This window comes from Mustela putorius, unplaced genomic scaffold (assembly GCF_011764305.1).
Source record: "Mustela putorius furo isolate JIRA1106 unplaced genomic scaffold, ASM1176430v1.1 tig00003972_pilon_pilon_pilon, whole genome shotgun sequence".
Lineage (NCBI taxonomy): Eukaryota > Metazoa > Chordata > Mammalia > Carnivora > Mustelidae > Mustela > Mustela putorius.
In genome coordinates this window covers 8,286,834-8,311,580 of record NW_025422115.1, presented here as the reverse complement: position 1 = coordinate 8,311,580, position 24,747 = coordinate 8,286,834, and the positions used below count along the sequence as shown (strand labels likewise).

General features: G+C 44.6%; 1 protein-coding gene across 5 annotated transcripts in view; it reads left to right on the top strand.

Annotated features, from left to right (window-relative positions):
• APBA2 (amyloid beta precursor protein binding family A member 2) overlaps positions 1–24,747 on the top strand; it is a 249,547-nt gene that overhangs the window by 147,473 nt on the left and 77,327 nt on the right. The window lies entirely within an intron of this gene.

The following is a 24,747-nucleotide window of genomic DNA, read 5'->3' as shown; positions in this document are numbered from 1 at the left end:
TGATGACTACCTGAACTCTATGTCTGAAATTAATGATATGCTGTATGTTAATTAATTAAATTTAAATAAAATAAATTTAAAAAAATATTGGTATTCTCCTCCTTTGCTCTCCTTGCCCTCTGCCCTTTCCTCCTGTGTGGAGATAATTCCTAATTTTAGTTCTAGAATTCCAGACTACCAAACTATTTCACAGTCATCAGGTATTTATGATGAGTTGTGTTTCACCATTACCCTCCCCATCACTGTAGCTCCTCATGTACTTATCTTTCCTCTTTGTGGCAGTACCATCAGGAATTTATGTTCTGTTTGCATGGCTGGATTTGTCTGCATCTTAAACTCTCCCATGAATGATAATTTGACTGGATATAAATTCTGACCAGTTCTCTGTTACTCACACCTTTTAAAGATGTTTTCCCATTGTCTTCTTGCATTCAGTGTCGCTGATGAAAAGTCTGCAATTAGTCCAATAAGCTGGTTTTTGCTTCTTTGTATGTCATCCACACCACTGCCTTGCAAAACTTTTAGGATTTGTTCTTGTCCTTGCTGCCCTAAAAGTTCACCATGATGCGTGCAGCAGAACTGTTGGTTGGTCTGACATCCATTCCCTCCACACTTTTTTTTCCTTACTGCCTGGCCCTAGAGATGGAGGCAGTGGGCCCCCAGCTGATCTTATTTTGGTAACTCTGCCTAATCACCCTAGTTTGCTCAAGGCCCTTGCTGCCCTGCAGTCTGCTACATTAGAGCAACCTTGGAGTCTTGTTCACTTTTCCCAGAATTTCCTCTTTTGGGCCTATATTTTGGCACACATTTCTGTCTACTTTTGAGTTATTTTAAGAAAAAGTAGTTTAGTTGCTATGGGAAGACAGGGAACTCCACAGGGCTTGGGATAGATAGAAAAGACCCAGGGATATATGCCTAAAGGTTAATATATGATACATATTATAATTTTTTTTGTAATTCTGAGACCCAACCCCCAAATTATGTATGTATTTGAATTTTCTGGTGAATTAGTCTTAGTGTATGGATGGCAAGAATTTCTGAGTATACTAGAAGAGAGGATGAGAAAATTGATTTCTGATAAAGACCCCTGGTTTGGTGTCGGGAAGGTCCTTCAAGAGATATCTGAAGGAGAGACCCTGTTCCTTAGCAGGTGTGCCTGACATCCAAGCTCGGGATAGCCAAGCTACTTAAGACTCTGCCAGCCAGGCTACATTATACCTAAGTTTTGAATTCCACCGAGGATGTCCACAACTACCCCAGGAGAGGTCAGCCATGAGATCATGGGTAGGGACCATCAGTATGTGGCAGAGAAGACTTTCTTTGGGGGGTGCCTGGGTGGCTCAGTGGTTTAGGCCTCTGCCTTTGGCTCGGGTCATGATCTCGGGGTCCTGGGATCAAGCCCCACATCGGGCTCTCTGCTTGGCAGGGAGCCTGCTTCCCCCTCTCTCTCTGCCTGCCTCTCTGCCTACTTGTGATCTCTCTCTGTCTATCAAATAAATAAATAGAAATCTTAAAAAAAAAAAAAAGACTCTCTTTGGGAGGGCCATAGAGAAGAAGAATGTCTAACTCCTTGCAGAACAGGAAGAGGTGACACCTCCATGAGAAAAGAGACCTTGTCTTGTTTACTTATGTTTCCCTAGTACTGGTGGGGAATATGTGTTGAACAGAGTAATACTTGGGCAGTCATGATGATTAGTTTTATGTGCCATCTTGGTTAGGCTATAGTACACACTTGGTCAAACATCGCTCTGTTGCTGTGAAGGTTTTGTTTTGTTTTGTTTTTGTTTGTTTGTTTTGACTTTTAATTTGTGATTAACATTTAAATCAGTAGACTTTGAAAGCAGATTCTCTCTATAATGTGGGTGGGCCTCATCCAATCAGTGGAAGGCCTTAAGGGAAAAGACTGACTTCCTCTGAAGAGGATATAATTCTGCTTCCAAACTGCCTTCAGACCCAAGACTGCAACATCAACTCCTGTCAGAATTTCTAGGCTGCTGGCCTGCCCCATACATTTCAGACTTGCCAGGATTCTCTGAGCCAATTGCTTGAAATAAATCTCTCTCTCTCTCTCTCTGTCTCTCTGTCTCTCTGTCTCTCTGTCTCTCTCTCTCTCTATATATATATATGTGTGTGTGTCCTCTTGGTTCTCTCCTTCTGGAGAACACTGACTGAGGCAGCAGTTTTTCCATTTGGGGATCCATCTGGTTCTCTTACTAACTTCCGACTTGGGACAGCCTCAAATTCAGAGACAAACCATCTGTCTCTTGGACTCTCCATCCCTAGTGGTGGTGTTGCCCATCCCTTCAATTCTGCCTTCTATTTAGTAGAGCTGACTGGTCCAGTTCTGTGCTCTGTGCTCTGTGCTCAGTTCACACAGGACCAGTGTTCAGCACTTGGCCTCCTGTGGTGCTGGGCCCTGTTCTGTGTCATTTCTATAAATCTTCCCTCCGAAAACAGATCCTGAGTGCTGAGGTCAGGGAGCATTTCTCTGTGGGCTGCTCCATCCTACAGTGGGACTCATGCAGAAGGCAGGCAATACATACAGACACGTCTAGTTGGAAGGACAGATGTACTGAAAGTCCAGTCATAGCGTGGGCAGCATCACTCCATGGGCTGCTAGGACAGGATGGGTCAGCAAGAAGCTGGCCTTCCTGTCCAATGCGGACTGGGAGTGATTTCCATCCTTAGCCAAGCTGTACCACTTGGGGCTGGTGCCTCCTCCAAGACAGTGCTGTAGGTCCCATCCCAATCTCTCAAGAGTCACATAGCATAATGCCCAGGTGGTTGGTGCAGTTTACAGGTTGAGAAGATCTTTGCAGGAAAACCTGCAGAAGGATGACCTGTGATCAAGGACTTGACAAGACCTATACCCACAGCTTGGTCTTCTCCTATTTCACACCTTTCCTGACCTGATGTTGCTTCTCCATGGTCTCTTTCCTTGATTTATGTGGTAAGACCTCTCTCCCAGCATCTGGAATGGTCTTACCAGTCTTCTTCACCAACCACCTCTTTCCCTGCCCCTAAATCCCTGGTTCTCAATGTGGAGGAGCTTTGGCTAATTGGGATGCTGGAACTTTCTAATTAGAGGGTTCCGGGCCAGCGATATATATCCCAACTGGATGTTTGATCTCAGTGCCTACTCTTGATCCAGAACTGTTCCCTTCATTGTTGGTGTTGCTGGCAGACCATCTCAGCCTCCTTGTCTCTTGCTGCCCATACACTCCCGGCAAAGTCATAGGCACTCTTTCTTTCAAGTGCCACCTCTGTGGGGAGGGCTGCCCCATCTGTCATGCTGTGCCTGGGACGCATGTCTTTTAGGGAACACCAGTGCCTGTGAGGTTTGTTTCAGACCCATTGTGACCCAGGCAGCCCTCAGAGTGGTCAGTCCTCAGGGCAAGGACTCCATCCCTAGAGCAGTTGGCCCAGGTGCATGGCACAGGAAGTGCTGAATCTGAATTAGCGAAGGAATCAATGAATTATTCAAGAAACCCTTTACATCATTGCCTTAGGAGATTCATAAGTATTTAGGGTTCTCTAGAGAAACAGAGCTACTAGGACACACACACGCACATACTCCCACTCATACTGAGAATGTCGTGGTCCTCCATCTGCAAGCTGGAGATCCAGGAAGGGTCAGTAGAGTAGCTTGAAGGTCTGAGAGCCAGAGACATAATGGTACAGATTCCAGCCCAAGTCTGAAGATTCGAAGGCTTGAGAGTCAAGAGCACTGAGGGTAGAAAAAGATCAGTGTCCTGTCAGGCAGAGAGCCAGTACAACCTTCCTCTGCTTTTTTGTCCTGTTCAGACCTTCAACAAATTGAATGATGCCCACCCACGTTGGGGAGAGCTGTTTACCCAGTTCACCAGTTCAGATGGTAATCCCTTCTGGAAACGTCCTCACAGACAGAGAATGTTTAACCGGATATCTCAGTCAAGTTGACTGAGCCATGGGACACCAGCACTGTGTGTTTGTCATCAAACATTTGGAAGATGCAGAAAAGCACAAAGGAGAGAAAAGCCTCTGTGATCACCAAGCTTCTTTGGAGGGAGGGCGGCGGGGGGTGGAAGGAGAGAGAGAGAGACAGAGAGGAGAGCCGTGTCCTGTACCTGCTCCTCCCTCTCTCTACCTTTTTCTTTTTTTCCAGTTGACAGTTAAATCAGATGCTCTACTATGGAGCCCTGGGTATTGGTCCATTTTATTTGTTTAATTTATTTGAGAGAGAGAGAGAGCAACAGAGATAGCGAGAGAGAGACAAGTGGGCAAGAGAGAGGCAAGCAAACTCCATGCTGAGCAGGGAGCCTGACATGGGGCTCGATCCCAGACCCCGGGCTCACGACCTGAGCCAAAGGCAGATGCTTAACTGACTGAGCCACCCAGGCCTCCCTAAAGCAACTCCTTTTATGAAAACAAATTCCGTCTCCCATATGAACAGGGATGCAAAAACTCTAAATAAAACTTTAACAAATATGTTCAGTATGAGTATTAAAAGACTAATACACTATGACCAAAAATAGTTTATTTCATAAAAGGGAAGATGGTTTGGCCTCAGAAAATCTATCATACCAATAAAGCTGGCTATTACACCAACTTCTTATTCTGAAAATTAATAATTGAAGGGAAACAGTCAAGCTTTTATTCTGTTTTCACAATAGAAATTAGGAGTGCCTGGATGGCTCAGTCATTTAAGTTGACTCCCCACTATTGGCCCATTTTAAAAACACTACCCAGAGATCGCTCATGTGCATCTGGGCCTGAGATCGTCTACCACTTTAAATGGCTGCACATGACCCATTGCATGGATATTACTGTTAACCAATTTGCAGATGTTTAGGAATTTTGGATGTTGTTTTGTTTTTGTTTGTTTCACCTCCTCCTCCTGTCCTATCTCCACAGCCAAAACTGGACGCTCCTTGGGGGGCCATGGCCTTGCCTGAGGCCTGTTTTTGTTCTGGACAAGCTCTGTACAGACAGAGCTGTTTAATCAGCTCTGACCCAGAATTAGCCACATTTGGTGATCCTCAGGTACCCAGGACCACTCTCACTTCCTATCAGCTGACTACAATGTCGGGGGTTTCCCAGGATCACCCTGAGGTTTGGGAAGTTGCTAGAATGACTCCCTCGACTCAGGAAAGCATTCTGCTTAACAATGACACTTTTATGACAGCAAGTCCAAAGAGACCCACACAGGGCCAAGTCTGGGAGGGTTCCAAAACAGGACGTGTTCTCTTCCCAGCATGGAAGTGTGGTGGTCATCACAGGGTAGTGCCTGTGATGACAACAGGGGAAGCTCACCTGATAAGACATTCCTATCACTTAGGCACTTAGGTATCCTACATGTTGAGAGGCTGCTTCTCAGGAATGCTTAGCCATTAACAGAGAAGGGCTCAGGTCGTATGGACGGCCCCTGTGAATTCTTGGGGCCCAGAAGCACGAAGTCCACCTTCACAGTAATGAGAGGTAGTGGTTCTCAGACTTGGGTGTGCATCAGAATCCCCTGGAGGCTTGGGAAGACCTAGATTGCTGGGCCCACCCTGAGCTTCAGTCCATCTGGGGCCAAGAGGTTTCATCTCTGACAGATTCCCAAGGGAGGCCCACAGGGCTGGTCCAGAGCCACCCTTACAGAATCACTGAAGTGGACCCTTTGCTGGGTTTTCGCATGGGATCCTTGGCCATCGTTTTTAAACTGCTGTGAAGGGCTAGAAAATGTGGCTGGAATAAAGATTCCTTTTTACACACAGGCTCCCAAGGAGGTTCTTCCTGCCCTCGTGCCTCTGTCCAGCCGCTGGCTGCAGATCAGACCCTGGATCTTGTGACTGGGTTGACCTTAATGGAAACTGCTGGACTCAGGCATAAGATCCTGTATGGGGACTGTGGCCTCAGACTGCTGGAGGGTGGCTGTGCATGTTCAGCTCTGGATGGGGGTGTCAGGAAAGCTTGGTTCTGGAGCCCCTGACTTTCAGGAGGGCATCTGACCCCCATCCTACTCTTAAAGCTTATTGTGAGGCCCCAGGTTGACTCAGCTTGGGTGGCTGGGCCTCGTCACTGGGGGACACTGACCTTCCCTCACTGGTAGGAGCCCACCAGCCAGACAGGCAGAGCTGTGTGGGCTTGCCGGTGGAGTAATGAACATTTTAATGGGTTGCAACTGAGGGCTAATTAGGATAATTGTAGTAAATAGCCATCAGGTGTTGAAAAATAGGTTCATCAACAGCCTGGGAGGGCAGTTAGGTGTATCTGCCCAGATTTTGACAGGAAAGTGTAAATCTGCTATTATCTCCAGCAGGGGCTCCTGTGAGCTCTGGACCCTGCCCAGGCCCGTTGAATGGGTGAGAGTGGCTTTGAAATCCCGTTTTCTTTTTCATGCTTAGTGAAAGAGGTAGGACTAGGGGGGAGAGGCTTCGGGGGCCTACTGTGATGATTGCTTTTATTAGTCCCTCTCCCATCTGGAGCCTGCTAAGCTGTTTTTCCTGGAAGTCATCGTGGGATCTTTATTACTGATTCCAAAGAGGTGGCCGCTGAAGGGTGGACAGGGGCACCACATCTGGTCCCAGACCAGCAGCATCACCCTCACCTGTCATCTGCTAGAGTCGCTCATTCTCAGTTCTACCCCAGATCCCCTGCATAAGAAGCATCGGGAGTGGGGCCCAGCCCTCTACATTTTCACAAGCCCCACTGGTAACCCCAATGCCCTAATGTGCAAGGCCCACCCTGCAAAGGGGCTGTTGGAAGGCGAAGGAGGCAAGAGATGCCGTGAGGGAACCAAAGAAAAGAGGCAGGTCCCTGGAGCCCCCAAACCCAGGGCAGCTCTGAGGTGTTTGTCCCCAGGTGGAGGCCAGAACTCAGAAGCTGCAGGTGGCAGGAACCCTTCTCCTGCCCACTTGCCCCGGCTGTACCATCTGGGGCAGGCAAAGGGCCCCAGGAGGCTGGAAAAGTGCCCGGGCTCATTGCCAGAGGCTGCCCCACCCCTAACACCTGAGGCCTGCCAGGTGAGCCTCTGCCCCCAGCCTTTTGCATTCCCTGCCAGCCAGGCATCTCTGCTTGGCTTCAGTCTCAAGGACCACTGGTTATTGTGTTTTATTTTGTCTTGAAAAGCCACAGCCAGGGCCCTAATTTGAAAGTATGCACTGTCTCTCCCCTTACCACCCTTTTCTAGGGGAAGAAAATGTTACTTATGGGAAGAAGGCAGTCCAGGTCTTCTGTGGTAAGGATCAAAATTGTCCCACAGTCTTCAGCTAGGAGGGTGAATAAGAGCTGAGCCCAGGGGTAATGGGAACCTCTCTGGAGAAATCTGGTGGGCTCCTGTCAGCAGACCCCACGAACTGGGGTATGAGATGGAGCTGCCAGCAAAGGATGAGAGCCCTCCCCAACTTGAGCTAGAGAGCCTATGCTGGGGGGAGGGGGATGTGGAGACCATGTGCCCTCCAGAGGAAGGGTGGCCACAGGCCCGCAGGTGACCGAGCATCTTCTGTTGCAACACCTGCTTGCTCCTGCCAAGGACTCCAGAGTTCCCTACTTCTCACAGTGGAAACATTTGTAAAAGAGTTATACATAAATAAAGTTAAGTCATTTTAAATGAGCCGGGAGGAGCTGGCTATTTAAAGAAATCCTGTGGGAGATCTTTTATTCAGAAGATAATCATTTAACAAAGTGATTGAGTAGCCGACAATTTATTTCCATTTCCGGAGCTCTGTCTCCACAGCTGAGTTTCATTTACACTCATTGAGCCCCTTCTTCTAGGCCCTGGAAGACCCTCAAACATGAGACCCAGCCCCTGCCTCCACTGGCTTATGAACCGGGTGGGTGTGTGGGCACCATCTGCAGAGAGTTAAAGAATGTTCCAGAAGACCAAGCAGATGGCTTGGGGTGACTCGCCGGAAGGCTGAAGCAAATGAACGATTGTGTGAGATCACAAATTGGCCATCACTGCAAGCTAGTGCCTCCTGGGGTGGGGGTGTGTGTGTTAGGACTTGGGAGGGGGGTGAGTCGCACAGGAGAGGAGGGTCTGTAGGCATCCCTTGTGGGTGAAGACCCAAGGCAGGTAAGGAGATGTACCTCTCTGGCTTGGTTATTTCTTGCCTGAGTTAGCTGGGGCTGGGGAGATATCAGTGCCAGAGCAGGTGGGACCCTTGACTCTCCCTGTTAGGGTGGTTGTCCTTCCCTCTGGATCCCCAGTTCCTACATCCTGGGATGGGTCCAAGCTCCAGCTGTCATCTCTGGACCAGCAGCTGAGACCCTGTGCTCTGGTCTGGGCTGCTGGCACTGTGATGGCTCAGTGCTTTTGCAACTTCTGCTCACTGCTTTCTGAATTCTAGGACCCCCTACATTTTGGTAGTGGTGAACTGTGGCTTCCCACAGAGCTCTTCTCTGGGCACTTCCCCCCCTCAACAGGCCTGGGAAGTTCCCTTTTCCAGTTCCAGGTGACCCAAGCTTCAGGGATACTTGAGAACTCAGAGGACCCCAGCTGTGGAGGAGTGCAGAGGTAAATCTAAACCACAGGTCACACTCGCATGGTGAGCTTTGGAAAATGACTACCTCTTCCCCTAATAAAGGTTGGTTTCCTATCCTGTTTACATGATGCTGAACCAAGTTAGCAAAGCTGTACTTGGAAAATTTGATAGTCTGGCATCTCAGTCCTGTGATTAGAGCCCACAAGCCAGTGCTAAAGCAGTATGTTAAATGTGGAGAAGGGAGCCCTGGACCCCCATTTGGTAGAGGAGCCTTACACATGCATACCTCCCTCTTGGCTGCTGTCCTGTGTGCACTTCCTAGAAGGACCTGGAGATGATTGTATCATTATTGATCAAGGTAGAGGGTGGAAGCAGGCAGATGCCAGCCTTAAGGCCTTTGAACATACCACCTTTTTCCTTACTTCAGCTTCATGCCGGGGTGTAAAGAGGAGAAGGCCACTATGAGTGAGTCAGGGCCTGTGCCGAAGGGCAGCATGGCTTTCCTGAGGCCCCAGGGGTAGATTGCTATGAAGGACCAGGATCAGGAGAGCCCTAGAGGTTTCATGTGCTGTTAGATGAAGACACCAAAGACGTCAGATGCTGGCAGGGGTGAATGGTGGAGGAGAGGCTGCTTGGCCAATGCTCAGCAACATGAAGCTCTCATTCCCTACACAGTTGCCCCCTTCTCTCCTGGCCCAGAGCTGCTTATCTGGAAACTGTGAACCTTGGGGGATTATAGGGTCTTCCTTGAAGGGCCTGTGGCTCTCCGCCTTGGCTGTATTTCAGAGTCACTGGGATAGTTCAAAATACTGATATCAGGGCCCCACCAGAAACCCTGACCTCATGGGAAGCTCCCCAGCAGTGATTGTAATATGCAGCTGGGATTGAGGACCCTGGGACTGGTAGGAATTTTCAATTTGCCTCCAGCATAGCTTCCGCTCCTGCTGTTGCTGATGATGATAGCAGGCTTGAACCCAAGTCATCAGTGGCAGTTATTTGTGTTTGATGAATTGAACAAAATAAAAATAAGTGGGCTTTCCCTTAATGTCCTTTTAAAAACCTATGAACAGATCAATGGAGGACATCTGGTGCTGGCCAGGATTAAGTAAAACCACTAGGGCTTCCTCTCTCATTCATTAAAACTAAAAACAATTGAGAAGGAAGTCAAAGCTTGGATGCCAGGTAATTTGACATAATTATGAGTATAGACGTTAAAAAAAAAAACCTCAGTAATATGTTAGCAAGGTATATCCAGCAATACCTAAAGATAGTACATTGTGACCAAGTGGGGTTATCCAAGGAGTACAAGGTTGCTTCGAAAGTTAAGCATTAGTCAATGTGTTACACAGAGTAGAGAAGAAAACCACATGAGCATCACAGTGGGGGTAGAAAAAGCATTTGATGAAAGACAACATTCATTCGTGATTAAAAAAAAGAAAACTTAGCACACAGGAATAGAGACATCTTCAGTCTGAAAGAAGACATCTACAAATATTTACAGAAAAGATCATAATGAATGAAAGACTGAACGTTTTGCACCTAAGATCAGGAGCAGGGCAATGTCATTCCTGTTTATCCCTTCTATGGGACATCCTCTCCAGAGTGGTAAGGCAAAGAAAAGAAATAAAAGGCATATAGATTGCAGAAGTGTACGTAAAACAAATCTTTTTCTTTAAAGATTTATTTGAGAGAGAGAGAGAGAGAGCGCGCATATGCATGAGCAAGGGGATGGGCAGAGGGAAAGGGATAGTGAGAGAGAGAAGCAGACTCCTTGATGAACATGGAGCTTGATCTCAGACTCTGAGACCATGACCTGAACTGAAATCAAAAGATGAATGCTCAACCGAGCCACAGGCACCCCTAAAGCCCATTCTTATTTGTGGACTTCATTGTTGTCTGTAAAATCCCAATGGCATCTACAAAAACTCCTAGAATTAATAAATGGATTTATTACTACATCAGTAAAGCAATTCTGAGGAAAAAAAGAGAACATATACAGTGCACCAAAAAGAGAGAGAAAAGAAAAACATATAATTCTGACAAAGCATGTGCAAGATCTATAGGCTTAAAGCTGTAAATACTGATAAGAGAAACAAAAGAGGACCTAAATAAATGGAAAGATGTTCCTATTTATGTATTGGAAAATTCAGTGTGGTTCAGCTGTTAATTCTCCCCAAATTGAGCTATAGATTAGAGGCACTCCCGATCAAATTCCCAGCCAGATTTTTAAAAAATAGGTATCAACAAGATGATTCTAAATTGTATGTGGTGGAAAGGCAAGGAAATTTGAGTAACTGACACAATGGTGGAAACGCACCCTAACTACATGCTGGGGAATTCTGCAGAAGATAAAAAACAAAGGAACTCCCTTGAGTGAAGTACACATAGTCCTTAGGGATTGTATTAGTTGGCTAGGGCTGCTGTAACAAAGTAGCCCAAACTGGGTGGTATAACCAACAGAAATGTATTGTCTCAGGGGCTCCTGGATGGCCCAGTTGGTTATGCAGAGTTGACTTCAGCTCAAGTCATGATCTTAGGGTTCTGAGATCAAGCCCCCGAGTCTGGTTCCATGCTCAACGAGAAGTCTGCCTCTCCCTCTGCCTCTCCCCTGACTTGCATGTGTGTCCACACACTCTCTCTTTCTCACTCAAATAAATGAATCTTAAGAAAAAACAAATAACTGTACGGTCTCACAGTTCTGGAGATCAGAATTCTGAGATCGAGATGTTAGTGGGATTGCTTCCTTCTGGGGGCTGTGAGGGAGAATCTGTTCTGTGCTTCTCTTGTTGCTTCCGGTGCCCACCATCTTAGCATTCCCTACCTAGTAGAGGTCTGCTCTCATTGTCATGCGTTGTTTTCCCTGTGTGAGTCTGTCTTCACATTCCCTCTTTTTATAAGGTCATCAGTCATATTGGATTAGGGCCCACCCTAATGACCTTATTGTAATTAATTATACCTGCAATGTCCATTTCCAAATGAGGCCACATTCTGAGCTCCTGGGGGTTAGGACATCGACATATAAATTTGGAGAAGGAAGGGGCACAATTCAGCTTGGAATAGGTTCTTTTATATCTGCACAGGGAGTGATGCATGTCTTTGGAAGTGATGGGGAAAATATGAATATTGTTCGAGAGCCAGCACAAACAAATCCATTTTTCCCAACTAGTCTTGTGGTTGCTTTCTTTGGGGTGACTGATTCCTTTGTCTTAGAGGATGGGTTTGGAGAAGAATGTGTTTAGAGCATCCTTCCTGGCACAAGGCCTTGGCAAATGCAGATGTGCCTTTTTCTGAAGCATGTTGAGAAAAAAATCAGTGCCGATAATTCTTGTGTTGTTTAGTTGTCTTCTTATCTGGACCCTTGATTTCTTTCTTTTTTTATATCTTATTTTATTTAAATTCAATTAATGAACATATCAGATATCATTAATTTCAGATGTAGAGTTCAGGTATTCATCAGTTGTATGTAACATTACATCACATGCCCTCCTTAATGCCCATCACCCAGTTACCCCATCCCCCCACCAGCCTCCCCACCAGAAACCCTCAGTTTCTTTCCTAAGTTTGTTTCCTAAGAGTCTCTTATGGTTTATCTCCCTTTCAAATTCTGTCTTATTTTATTTTTCCCTCCTTTCCCCTGTGATCTTCTATTTTGTTTCTTAAATTCCACATGAGTGAAACCATATGATAATTGTCTTTCTCTTATTGACTTGCTTCACTTAGCCCAACACTTAGCCCATCCACATCATTGCAAATGGTAAGGTTTCATCCTTTTTGATGGCTGAGTAATATTCCATTGTATATCTGCACAACATCTTCTTTATCCATTTATCTGTCAATGGACAATTTGGGTTCTTTCCAGAATTTGGCTATTGTGGACATTGTTGCTATGAACATTGGGATGCAGATTTCGCTTCAATGACATTTGTATCTTTTGGGTAAATACCTAGTAATGTAATTGCTGAGTTGTAGGGTAGCTCTATTTTTAACTTCTTGAAGTCCATACTGTTTTCCAGAGTGGCTGTACAAGCTTAAATTCCCACCAACAGCGTAAGATGATTCCCCTTTCCCTGCATCCTCGTCAACATTTGTTGTTTGCTGATTTGTTAATTTTAGCATCCTGACTGGTATGAGGCAGCATCTCATTGTGGGTATGATTTGTATTTCCTTGATGCTAAGTGAAGTTGAGCATTTTTTCATGTGTTTTTTGGCCATGTGTATGTCTTCTTTGGAGAAATGTCTGTACTTCTGCCCATTTCTTGACTGCATTATTTGTTTTTTGGGTGTTCAGTTTGATAAGTTCTTTATATGTCTTGGATACTAGCTCTTTACCTGATATGTCATTTGCAAATATATTCTACCATTCCATAGATTTTTTTTTTGCTTGTTTGTTTTATCTACTATTTTCTGTGCAAAAGCTTTTGATCTTGATGAATTCCCAATAGTTCATTTTTGCTTTTGCTTCCCTTTGGAGATATGCCTAGTAAGAATTTGCTGTGGCTGAGGTCAAAGAGGTTGCTGCCTGTGTTCTCCTCAAGGATTTTGATGGATTCCTGTCTCACATTGAGGTCTTTCATCCATTTTGAGTCTGTTTTGGTGTGTGGTGCAAGAAAATGGTCCAGTTTCATTCTTCTACACATGGCTGTCCAATTTCCCCAAAACCGTTTGTTGAAGAGACTGTCTTTTTCCCATTGGACATTCTATCCTACTTTGTCAAAGATTAGTTGACCATAGAGTTGAGGGTCCATTTCCAGGCTCTCTATTTCTGTTCCACTGATCTATGTGTCTGTTTTTGTGCCAGTACCATACTGTGTTGATGATGAGAGCTTTGCAATAGAGCTTGAAGTCTGGAATTGTGATGCCACCCACTTTGGTTTTCTTTTTCAACATTCCTCTGTGTTTTGGGGGTCTTTTCTGGTTCCCTACAAGTTTTAAGATTTGTTCCAGCTCTGTGAAAAAATGTTGATGGTATTTTGATAGGGATTGATTTGTGGATCCTTGATTTCCTCCAGGAGGCAAGTGGGAACAGGCACTGAATTTGGTAAGCTGCCAATACCTCCAGGAGTTCTTGTGGGTGAAAGTTCACTTCTTGCAGTTAGGGATAACTAGTAAGAAGAGCAAGCATCTGCTGGACCACAAGTATGATACTTCCATTGATGAATGCTGGTTTCAGGTGTAGATGCCATTACAAATATCAGTTCCTGGGGACTTGCTATTGGTGAAGGGCTGATAGCATTTTTAAATTGTATTTCAGGGTCAAATCATTCCCTTTGCTTATTCTGAGATGAAGATTCAGTGGGCAGATATGCAGGCATATTGGATCCCCAGATAGAAAAAATCCTATCCCAGGACCCTTTCAAGAGATGCTGACACCTATGTCCTTTCTATGCAGAAGCATCCCTGGGCAGGTGTGGCTGCAGAGGGCTTACCCTCCCTGGCACTTGTTTTTTTTTTTTTTTTTTTTTTTTTTTTTTTTTTTTTTTTTATGTTACTTGTCTGTAGAAATACCATATGCAGAAATGAAGAAGGAAGGGAAGTAAATAACATTATTGTCACCCAAAGGAAACCCTTTCTGGTGTTTTAATGTAGTTCTTCACAGTTTATTCTATGTTTATTTGGTTGTGAATAAATTATAACAACGCACTTTATGTGATAAACTCTTTGTAAATATTTTAGTCGCTGCATAATTGTCTTGTGAATGTGCTGACGCTGGCTTAACCAAGACCCTGTTATGGAAGGTTTGGAGTATGCTCAACATTTTTGCCTTTTTTTTTCCCTTTCATTTTCCAAAGAGAAGCATATTCCTCTGTGAGCTGAGCTAGTGTCTTGTGTTGGAACTCAGCCTGGTTTGGGGGAGAGTATTAATGTCCCTTCAGAGTCTTTGGTTGTTTGATCTTGGAGCAAACTACTTAACAACTTTTGTCTGGGATGCTCGAGCTGAGTATACAGGTGTACTCCAGGACCATGTAAGCCCAAACTGTGTGTGGTCAGAGCACCTAAATTATATTTGAAAGGAAAAAAAGAGTATTATCTCTACAACAAGGACAGAACTGAGGAACATGATCATGGACAGTAGCAATCTGGTTGAGTACATATCTCATTTGTATGATGATGTTCTTACCTTGCCTGTAGATGGCTACCAAATCTCTCCTTCTCATCTTGGGCTGCTCTATTACCAGCCCTTCTAAGAGCTGGCTTATGCTGTTTTCCCATGCAGAAGAAAAATGTGATTTAGAATAAGGACACTGGGGCTCTTGATTGTTGACAATGAGCCTTTATTTCCCACATCTCATTAGGATGTTTCAGGAGGAGACTGCTGAGCCCTGAGTCAGGGGCCGCATTTACTATTGATTTATGTGCTGTTCTAGAATTAATTGAGTTTGGACACAGGGCCTCATTTTCATTTTCTTGGATGCATAGTAGGTAATCGTGTTTCTTCTGTACATTTGAATTGCTTTCCAGATGGTCTGTTGTGAAGGATTTATCTTTAATATGATTAATCAGAAGCAGGGGACCTCAGTATGTTTGCTCACAGGCTCGCATGCAAAGCTTCTCAGCACCACCGGTGTAGGAGTGCTTAACTCTTGGCCACCCGTCCAGGGGCTTTTCTGAGCACCTGGATCTTGGATTGAAAGAAAGTTTAAAGGGCCCTGGATAAAAGCCCTGGAAAGGGGTAGAAGGCCTAGAGTTGATTTCCAGGGGAGCGTCAGGATGTTATTTAGTGTGCAAAAATAGGACACAATCCATGTGTCAATAGGGAATGGTTAGATTATGTCCATTGGGCCAGGAAATACTATGTAGCTATTAAAATCAAAGAGAGTTCCTACTGCTTATTCTATTATGTTAAAAGAAGAGGGGGGAACATGACACTGTGTTTACCGCAAGACTTCAGCCATGCGAAAGAGATGTATAGAGGAGAATGGAAAGAAATACATCACAAAAAAACAGTAGCCATCTGTGGACAGAATAGCTGTGAGGGGGTGTCTCTTCTTTTCTGTATCCCCTGTTACATAGGCAACAAAACAAATCATAATCCTTCTCCCTGGGAAGTCTTGTGCCCTCAGAAGCAGTCACCTCCTGGGTGCAAAAATCTGCCTGCATTCGCTTAACAAATGATGTGCTAAGATTAGTCACATGTCCTGCCCTCTTCCAAGGCAGGGAGTGAAGCTCTTCACAGCCTCCTACAGGGCAGCTGTCCCCTTGTCACAGCTGCACCCCCAGAAGGAGGATGTGTTGAAGTCACTGCAGATCTTCCCAGGAGATGCTGCCTGGGAGCCTTGCAGCCCGGGAAGGTGAGATTTGAGGGCTGTGTGGGACCTCCCTGCAGACACAAAGGGTGCCGCAAAAGTTGCTTGTAACTGAGGTGTTGTATGTGGAATCCTTTATTGTCAAGCCCTGAGCCTCTCTGCTGCAAAGGCAGTGAGTTAGGCCCTTGAGCTTGCAAATGCACCTTTGCTGAGTTGCACTGGGTGTTATGAACTCGGAACTCTTTCTTGGCAGGAACCACTTGGCTCTACCAATGTTTTGTTTTGTTTTAAACATATAATGTATTATTTTTTTGGGGGGGGGTACAGGTCTGTGATTCACCAGGCTTACACAATTCACAGCACTCACCACAGCACATACCCTCCACAATGTCCATAACCCAATCACCCCATCCCTCCCACCCCTTCCCCTCCAGCAACCCTCAGTTTGTCTCCTGAGATTAAGAGTTTCTTATGATTTGTCTCCTTCTTGGGTTTTGTCTTGTTTCGTTTTTCCCTCCCTTCCCCCTGACGAGCCCCTGCCCTGCCTCTCAAATTCCTCATATCAGAGAGATCATATGATAATTGTCTTTCCCTGATTGACTTACTTCACTTAGCATAATAGCCTCTAGTTCCATCCACCTCATTGCAAATGGCAAGATTTTATTTTTTGATGGCTGCATAATATTCCTCTGCGTGTGTGGGTGTGTGTGTATCTATATCTCACATCTTCTTTATCTATTCATCTGCTTATGGACATCTAGGCTCATTCCATAGTTTGGCTATTGTGAGCATTGCTGCCATAAACATTCAGGTGCACATGCCCCTTCGTATCACTATATTTGTATCTTTGGGGTAAATATCCAGTAGTATGAATTGCTGGATTGTAAGGTAGCTCTATTTTCAACTTTTTGAGGAACCTCCATGCTGTTTCCCAGAGTGGCTGCACCAGCTTGCATTCCCACCAACAGTGTAGGAGGGTTCTCCATTCTCTACATTCTCACCAACATTTGTCATTTCTTGGCTTTTTAATTTTAGCCATTCTGACCAGTGTGAGGTGGTATCTCACGGTGGTTTTGATTTGTATTTCCCTCATGCCAAGTGATGCTGGGCACTTTTTTATGTGTGTGTTGGCCATTTGGATGTTCTCTTGGCAGAAATGTCTGTTCATGTCTTCTGCCCATTTCTTGATTGGATTATTTGTTCTTTGGGTGTTGAGTTTGATAAGTTCTTTATAGATTTTGGATACTAGCCCTTTATATGATATGTCATTTGCAAATATCTTCTCCCATTCTGCCGGTTGTCTTTTGGTTTTGTTGATTGCTTCCTTTGCTGTGCAAAAGCTTTTGATCTTGATGAAGTCCCAGTAGTTCATTTTTGCCTTGTTTTCCAGCTTTTGGCGATGTTCCTAGGAAGGTCAGAGAGGTTGCTGCCTGTGTTCTCCTCAAGAATTTTGATGGATTCCTGTCTTTCATCCATTTTGAGTCTGTTTTTGTGTGTGGTGTAAGGAAATGGTGCAGTGTCATTTTTCTGCATGTGGCTGTCCAATTTTTCCAACACCATTTGTTGAAGAGACCGTCTTTTTTCCATTGGACATTCTTTCCTGCTTTGTCGAAGATTAGTTGGCCATAGAGTTGAGGGTCCATTTCTGGGCTCTCTATTTTGTTCCATTGGTCCATGTGTCTGTTTTTGTGCCAGTATGATACTGTGTACAAGCTTTGTAATAGAGCTTGAAGTCTGGAATTGTGATGCCACCCTCTTTGCTTTTCTTCTTCAACATTCCTCTGGCTATTTGGGGGTCTTTTCTGGTTCCATATAAATTTTAGGATTATTTGTTCCATTTTTTTGAAAAAAGTTGATGGTATTTTGATAAGGATTGCATTTAATGTGTAGATTGCTCTAGGTAACATAGCCATTTTCGCAATATTTATTCTTCCAATCCACGAGCATGAAACATTTTCCCATTTCTTTGTGTCTTCCTCAATTTCTTTCATGCGTATTCTGAGTACAGATTCTTTGCCTCTTTGGTTAGATTTATTCCTAGGTACCTTATGACTTTGGGCACAATTGTAAATGGGACTGACGCCTTAATTTCTCTTTCTTCTGTCTTGTTGTTGGTGTATAGGAATGCAACTGATTTTTCTGTATTGATTTTATATGCTGCCACTTTACTGAATTTCTGTATGAGTTCTAGCAGTTTTGGGTTGGTCCGCCAATATTTTTGCCTCACCTATCCTTCTCCCCACCCTTTGACCTCACCACACTTACTGATGTGGGAAGTGTCTGCTGTTCTCTGAATAGCCCTTGTGTGCCCAGGCCACTCATCTATGTCCTGCTGGGAGTATAGGTGACCGAGGACCTAGATCTCTGAAAGGGATAGGGAGAAAAGGTATGGAATACGATGGTCTGGGCATCTAGGGAAGGGTCTTATGTTTCTTGGCAAGGAGGTCATATCCATTCTGTAGTTAGTGGGAAGCCCCTGGAACCTCCCTGAGCATCTATTTAGGGCAGGGTTTCAAGTACAGTCCTAGAGCCTCTTAAATCAGAATCCCCTGCAGCTCTAGGCCTGGCTTTTGGCTCACCACCACTTCAGAATCTTGGGCCCATGAACCTGCATGCTCCCTGGGTGGGCTTTGCACGCATCAAAGTGAGTGAACCCCTGCTTTGGGGGAGCAATTCTTTTAATTTTTTTTAATTTTTTATTTTTTTAAATTTTTTATAAACATATAATATATTTTTATCCCCAGGGGTACAGGTCTGTAAATCGCCAGGTTTACACACTTCACAGCACTCACCATAGCACATATCCTCCCCAGTGTCCATAACCCTACCCCCCTTCTCCCAGCCCCTTTCCCCCCAGCAACCCTCAGTTTGTTTTGTGAGATTAAGAGTCACTTATGGTTTGTCTCTCTCCCAATCCCATCTTGTTTCTTTTTTTCTTCTCCTACTGGGGGAACAATTCTTAGCTTTCCCCAAGACCTCTGCCTGTCCTGCATTCCCACCTGGATGTACCCCTATCCCATTGCAGAGATGCACAATTAGGGCCCCAGCACTATCTACCTGTGTTGGCAGAGTTCCCATCGAAGGGAACGTAGATTCTCATCTAAGACACGCACCTAGTCAGGCATTCTCTCTCTTCGAATTTCATTTAAAATTTTTCTCAACTCCCTGTACGTTGTAGAAAAAAAAAAAATTATAGAGTTGAGGTCTGCGTGGGTTTTTCCTCTATTTAACCCACGTCAAGCCCTGAAGGCAGGTGCTATCATTTCCAATTTACCGAGGGCAGAAGGCCATCCCTCTGTTAAATATCTTGCCCAAGGCCTGACAGTAAATGGAGGTCTGAATTTAAACAGGACCTTCTGTCTTCATCTGTAATAGAAGGGCTCTTTCTCTTATATACAGAGTGCCCCTATAGGTTAAATGTAATTCTGCAAACCTTTAAAGATGTGGCTCCCTGCTGCCCAGGGTTCTGCTGTGGGTCCCTTTCCATCTATATCCATGGAGAAGAGAACCAAATCAGAAGGTCCACACTATTAAACTGTAGACAAGCCAACAACTAGCATTGTATTTAATGGTGAAAACATTTTTAAAAAATAGGATCATTCACAATGTCCAGCCAGAGCCCTATGGGAACCTGAGACAAAAGAAAAATCAATAATGCTGATCTTGTCTTTACTTAAAGCTTCAGTATTTTGTTTCCCATCTATTCTTGCTTTGATTTTTATTTTTTAAAGTGTTGCATTTAAATATTCACTGTTTGGGGCACCTGGGTGGCTCAGTCAGTTAAGCATCTGACTCAATTTTGGCTCAGTTCATGATCTCAGGGTGGTGAGATCTAGCCCCACGTTGGGCTCCATGCTGGGCATAGAGCATGCTTAAGAGCCTCCCTCTTCCTCTGCCCCTCCTACCATCTCCTTTTTTTTATTTTTTAATTTTATTTATTTGTTTTACAGACAGATTTCAAGTAGGCAGAGAGGCAGGCAGAGAGAGAGAGAGAGAGATTGAGAGGAGGAAGCAAGCTCCCCGCTGAGCAGGGAGCCCGATGCAGGGCTCGATTCCAGGACCCTGAGATCATGACCTGAGCTGAAGGCAGAGGCTTTAACCCACTGAGCCACCCAGGAGCCCCCTCCCAACTCTTTCTTAAAAAATAATTCTCTGCTTTGATTTCTGAGTTTGTTGATGCCCTTTTAAATTTTGTGACTGAGGTGAGTGCCAACCATGCTTCACCTTGGACCAAACCTGCTAAGAAGTAAAGACCGTTTTGTTGCCATTAGGAATAAGTCAAGGATGTCACTTTCATCACTTAATTGTGTAGTAGAAGCCCAGGGCAGTGCAGTCAGACAAGGTGATCAAATGCTGAAAATGAAAAGAACAACATTTACCAGCTCAAAGTTATTAGAATTTAAAAATGGACTTTTACAAGCTTGTATGGATTTTTTTTCTATGTGCCAGCAATAGCCAGGTAAACATGTAATGGGAGATACAGAGCCACAAAATTATATATATATATATAATTTTTTCTAAGAATAAACTCTCTATGAAGTATCCTGTAATGCTGTTGAGAGACATTTAATACTTGAATAAATGAGGAGCTATTTCTTGAGTGAAAAGGCTCAGTGTTGTATGTAGAAAAACTTCTCATTGTACGGGGCTAGAAGGTTTGGGGGGAGAATGATTTTTCTGGTGAGTTGGCAGCAGTTGGTTTGACCATCTAGATCTTGTCATTGACATGTGAGAAAGGAGGCTCCTCAGTTTTTTTTTTCAAAGGTTTTTTGTGTATTTATCTGCCAGAGAGAGAGAGAGAGAGAGAGAACCCAAGCAGAGGGAGCAGCAGGCAGAGGGAGAGGCAGAAGCAGACTCCCTGCTAATTAGGGAACCCGACTCGGAACTCCATCATCCCAGGCTGATCCTGACCCAAGCTGAAGGCAGACGCTTAACCAACTGAGCCACCCAGGCCCCCAGAGCTCCTCTATTTGTAAAGTATGGACAGAAATGGGCTGTCCTCCTCTGACTGTGCTGCTTCGAGGGAAAATGTCCACACCTCCCAAAGCCACGGGACATAAGTGCTTCCTCTGAAACACCCTGGGTCTGTGAGCTGCACCCCATCCCTAGGACCATGGGTTCCAGATTTCCTAGGGGAGGGCCATTTTCCCTTGAAGAAAGCAAAGCTAGCCACATGCTCTGGAAACCTTGATTCTTTACATTTAAAAATCTACTCCATCTGGAAAGTATATACCATAAGGTAGGAAGCAACTTTGTTTTCTCCTCAATGGTTAGCCCAGTGGGTTTCAGATTTTGCCCTACATTAAAAAATATTTTTTAAAATTTTAATTTATTTTATTTTTCATTGTTCCAAGATTTATTGTTTATGCATCACACTTAGTGCTCCATGCAATATGTACCCTCCATAATACCCACCACCAGGCTCGCCCATCCCCCACCCTCCTCTCCTCTCCTCCAAAACCCTGTTTGTTTCTCAGAGTCCACAATCTCTCATACTTCGTCTCCCCCTCCGATTTACCCCCATTCACTTTTCCTTTCCTTCTGCTAATGTCCTCCATGTTATTCCTCGTGCTCCACAAGTAAGTGAAACCATATGATAATCGACTCTCTGCTTGACTTATGTCACTCAGCATAATCTTCTCCTGTGCCGTCCATGTTGCTACAAAAGGTGGTATTCATCCTTTCTGATGGCTGAGTAATATTCCATTGTGTATACCTACCATATCTTCTTTATCCATTCATCATTTCAAGGGCATCTTGGCTCTTTCCACAGTCTGGCAATTGTGGCCATGGCTGCTATGAACATTAGGGTAAGATGGACCTTCTTTTCACTGCATCTGTATCTTTGGGGTAAATACCCAGGAGTGCAATTGCAGGGTCATAGGGAAGCTCTATTTTTAATTTCTTAAGGAATCTCCACACTGTTCTCCAAAGTGGCTGCACCAACTTACATTCCCACCACCAGTGTAAAAGGGTTCCCCTTTCTCCACATCCTCTCCAATATGTGTTGTTTCCTGTCTTGTTAATTTTGGCCATTCTAACTGGTGTAAGATGGTATCTCAATGTGGTTTTGATTTGAATCTCCCTGATGACTAATGTTGATGAACATTTTTTCATGTGTTTGTTAGCCATTTGTATGTCAAAAAATGGGAAGAAGATGTGAACAGACACATTAAATGTCTTGAGGCCAGTTCATACCTCATACCAGTGAACTTGGAATGCCAGGCATCAGCACTTGTAAAGACCCATACCACCAGGTGATCCCAGCGTGCAGCAAAGTTTTAGAACCACTAGGTCAGCCAAGGATCCCCATACCTGTCAGTGAATTCGAATTTTTTCCACCTGCCTTAGGGTGACCACCCATTCTGGTTTTAGCACTGAAAGTTCTATGTCTTCAGAAACTCCTCAGTCCCAGGAGAACTACATTTTATGGATAAAACTTATGTAAACACAGACCTGTTTCTGGGATTCTCTAGTTTGTACCACTGCTTTCTGTCTGGCAACAATACCGTGCCATTTTAATTACCATGACTTCAGAGTCTATTTATATACTATTTATATATATGATATATAATAGTGTATATATATATATACTATTTATATATATATACTATTTATATATATGAGGCAAGGTCTCCTTCATTGCTCTCATTTTTAGATCTTTCTCAGCTATTTTCACGTGTGGATTCTTCCACATGAACTTAAGAATCATCAGGTCAAAGTTTCTCTGGGATAGCCTTACTTTATAGATTGTTTTGTGTGACTCATTTATAGGACCAGGGACTGTTCCATGTGACTGTCATATATGCACTTTAGTCCTTTAGATTGGTCTGGAGGGCATGATATGTAGGTATGGGTGTATGTGTATCTAGGTATGCATGTAATTTTTTCCCCTCAAATGACAGAATTTGAATTTAAGCTGGAATTTGAAGTCAAGAGGTCCTGTGTACCTGAGTTTGTTCTTTGACAAACGTGTAGAAACATGCAGTGTGCATGGCCTGAAGAGGAAGAGAGACGTCGTAGGGATAGTGTCACTCCCAGCCGAGTGTTGAGGTGCAACTAACTGCCAGGCCCATTTGCCTTCGACCGTCCTGATCTCGAGGTGTGGGAGTTTGGCTTTCTCTCTGCCACTGCATTCGATGCATGCTTTGGGACCATTTGGGGGAATGTCGTTACTAGAGAATGTGTCCACAAGAAGGTGACTGCCAGGTTCTGTCAGTCAGTGTCCCGGGCATTAGCTATCCTCTGTAAAAGTAAGAGATCTGTTGTAAAATGGTAAGTGGCTGTGAGGCAGGTCAGAACCTTGGATGCACCCTATGGGCATCTGTGCTTTAGTGACCATTGTGCCCCTTGATTCCTACCTGGGAATATATCTCTGGAATCAGTTTTGGGGTTTGGGGATGGGGTAACCTGTGAGGACATTCAGACTCTATGGGTTCCATCTCAGTGATAATATTACTAGGGTGGGGTATCTTGCTATTCTTTGGAATGCTCTGGAGAGGAAACACTGTGCATCTCTCAGCATCTAATGATTCTATTAGGACATAGCTGTTCATAAGCCCCTTGTAAAGGAAACTTCCTTGGACTGATTCACATGTTGGAAGCATGTGGCTCAGCCAGTAATGGTGCACACACTCTTGAGTGTCTGGATGGATGAAATAATTGTCTCCTCCATTCTTTTGGGAATATGCACAATGCTGTGACCGGCCATCTGGTAAACGCAATGTCACAGCAAAATGCGTTTAGGACACCACTATAAGCAAAATGCTGTGTGGGTGTTCTGGGGAGTACAAAGCACAAAGGGTTTTTAGTTTAGGACTTTCCTGGGGAGATACAGTGAAAGAAAGAAAATGTAGCGCCTGGGTCAGAACTGCCATGAGAGCCCATGTCTCCGACCTCCACTCATTCTCTACTCCTGCTGAGCCCACTGCTTCCACTGCCTGAATACTCCCTGAGCCATGTCTCCTCTTTCATTCCTGCTGCTTTAGTTTAAGCCCTCATTTCTTTAAAAACAAGTTTTCATTGTGATAAAATATACATATCATGAAATCTAACCTTGTCAACGTTTTCACGGGCACAGGCTCTCATTTCTTCTCTCTGGGCACGGGAATAAGTTTTTAAAGAATAAATGAACTGTGATGGAGAAAAAAACAAGACATATGTAATGTAAAAGTACAATTTGAAGAATAAAGCAAACAGGGGAGCCTGGGTGGCTTAGTAGGTTAAGCATCTGCCTTTGGCTCAGGTCATGATCCTGGAGTCTTGGGATCACATCAGGCTCTCTGCTCAGTGGGGAGTCGTCTTCTCCCTCTGACTCTCCCCCTTCTCATGCTCTCTGTCTCTCTCTTAAATAAATAAAATCTTAAAAAAAGAACAAAGCAAATACCTGGGTAACCACTCAGCTGGAGAAACAAAATGTTAACCAACTGTTTGAATATCCTCTATGCCTTGATGCCTGATGCCAGTCCCTCACTTGCCCTAGAGCATGGCCAAGGAATAGACTTTTCACTGCCTCTCTTCCTGCATCTCTTCTATGCTGGGTTCAGACAGATGAGGCTAAAAGAGAAATCCTGTGTGTCACACACCTGCTGAAATTTGCCCGATGACTCTGCATGGTTTATGGGATAAAAATGCAGAGTCCTGGGTGGTTGGGTAAGGACTTCTCCAGTTTGGATGCACAGGGTCTTTGAGGTACCCTGTGATACCACAACCCATCGTTCTGCAAGCTGCAGCCACACCCTCTGCCCTCGCCTGGGTGCTCCCCTTCTCTCCGTGGCCAGACAGGCACTGTCTTCCTCCTTGTGTTCCCCTTCTGTGCCCTCACCCTGATGAGCTCATGAGGCTAGAGCTCAGGTTCAGCTTCTCTGTATGGTGCTTGGCCTGGACAGGTCCTTGCAACTGTGGTCACTGAGGGAATCTGTTTGAGAGGGAGGAGGAAAGAGAGGCTTCTTTGCACTGGGGAGGGCAAGACAAGCTGATAGGGGAGGGAACTTGAGTGGGCCTTTGGGGAGCCTTGAGGATATAGACTTGGACGTTAGCATACCTCCTTATCAGAC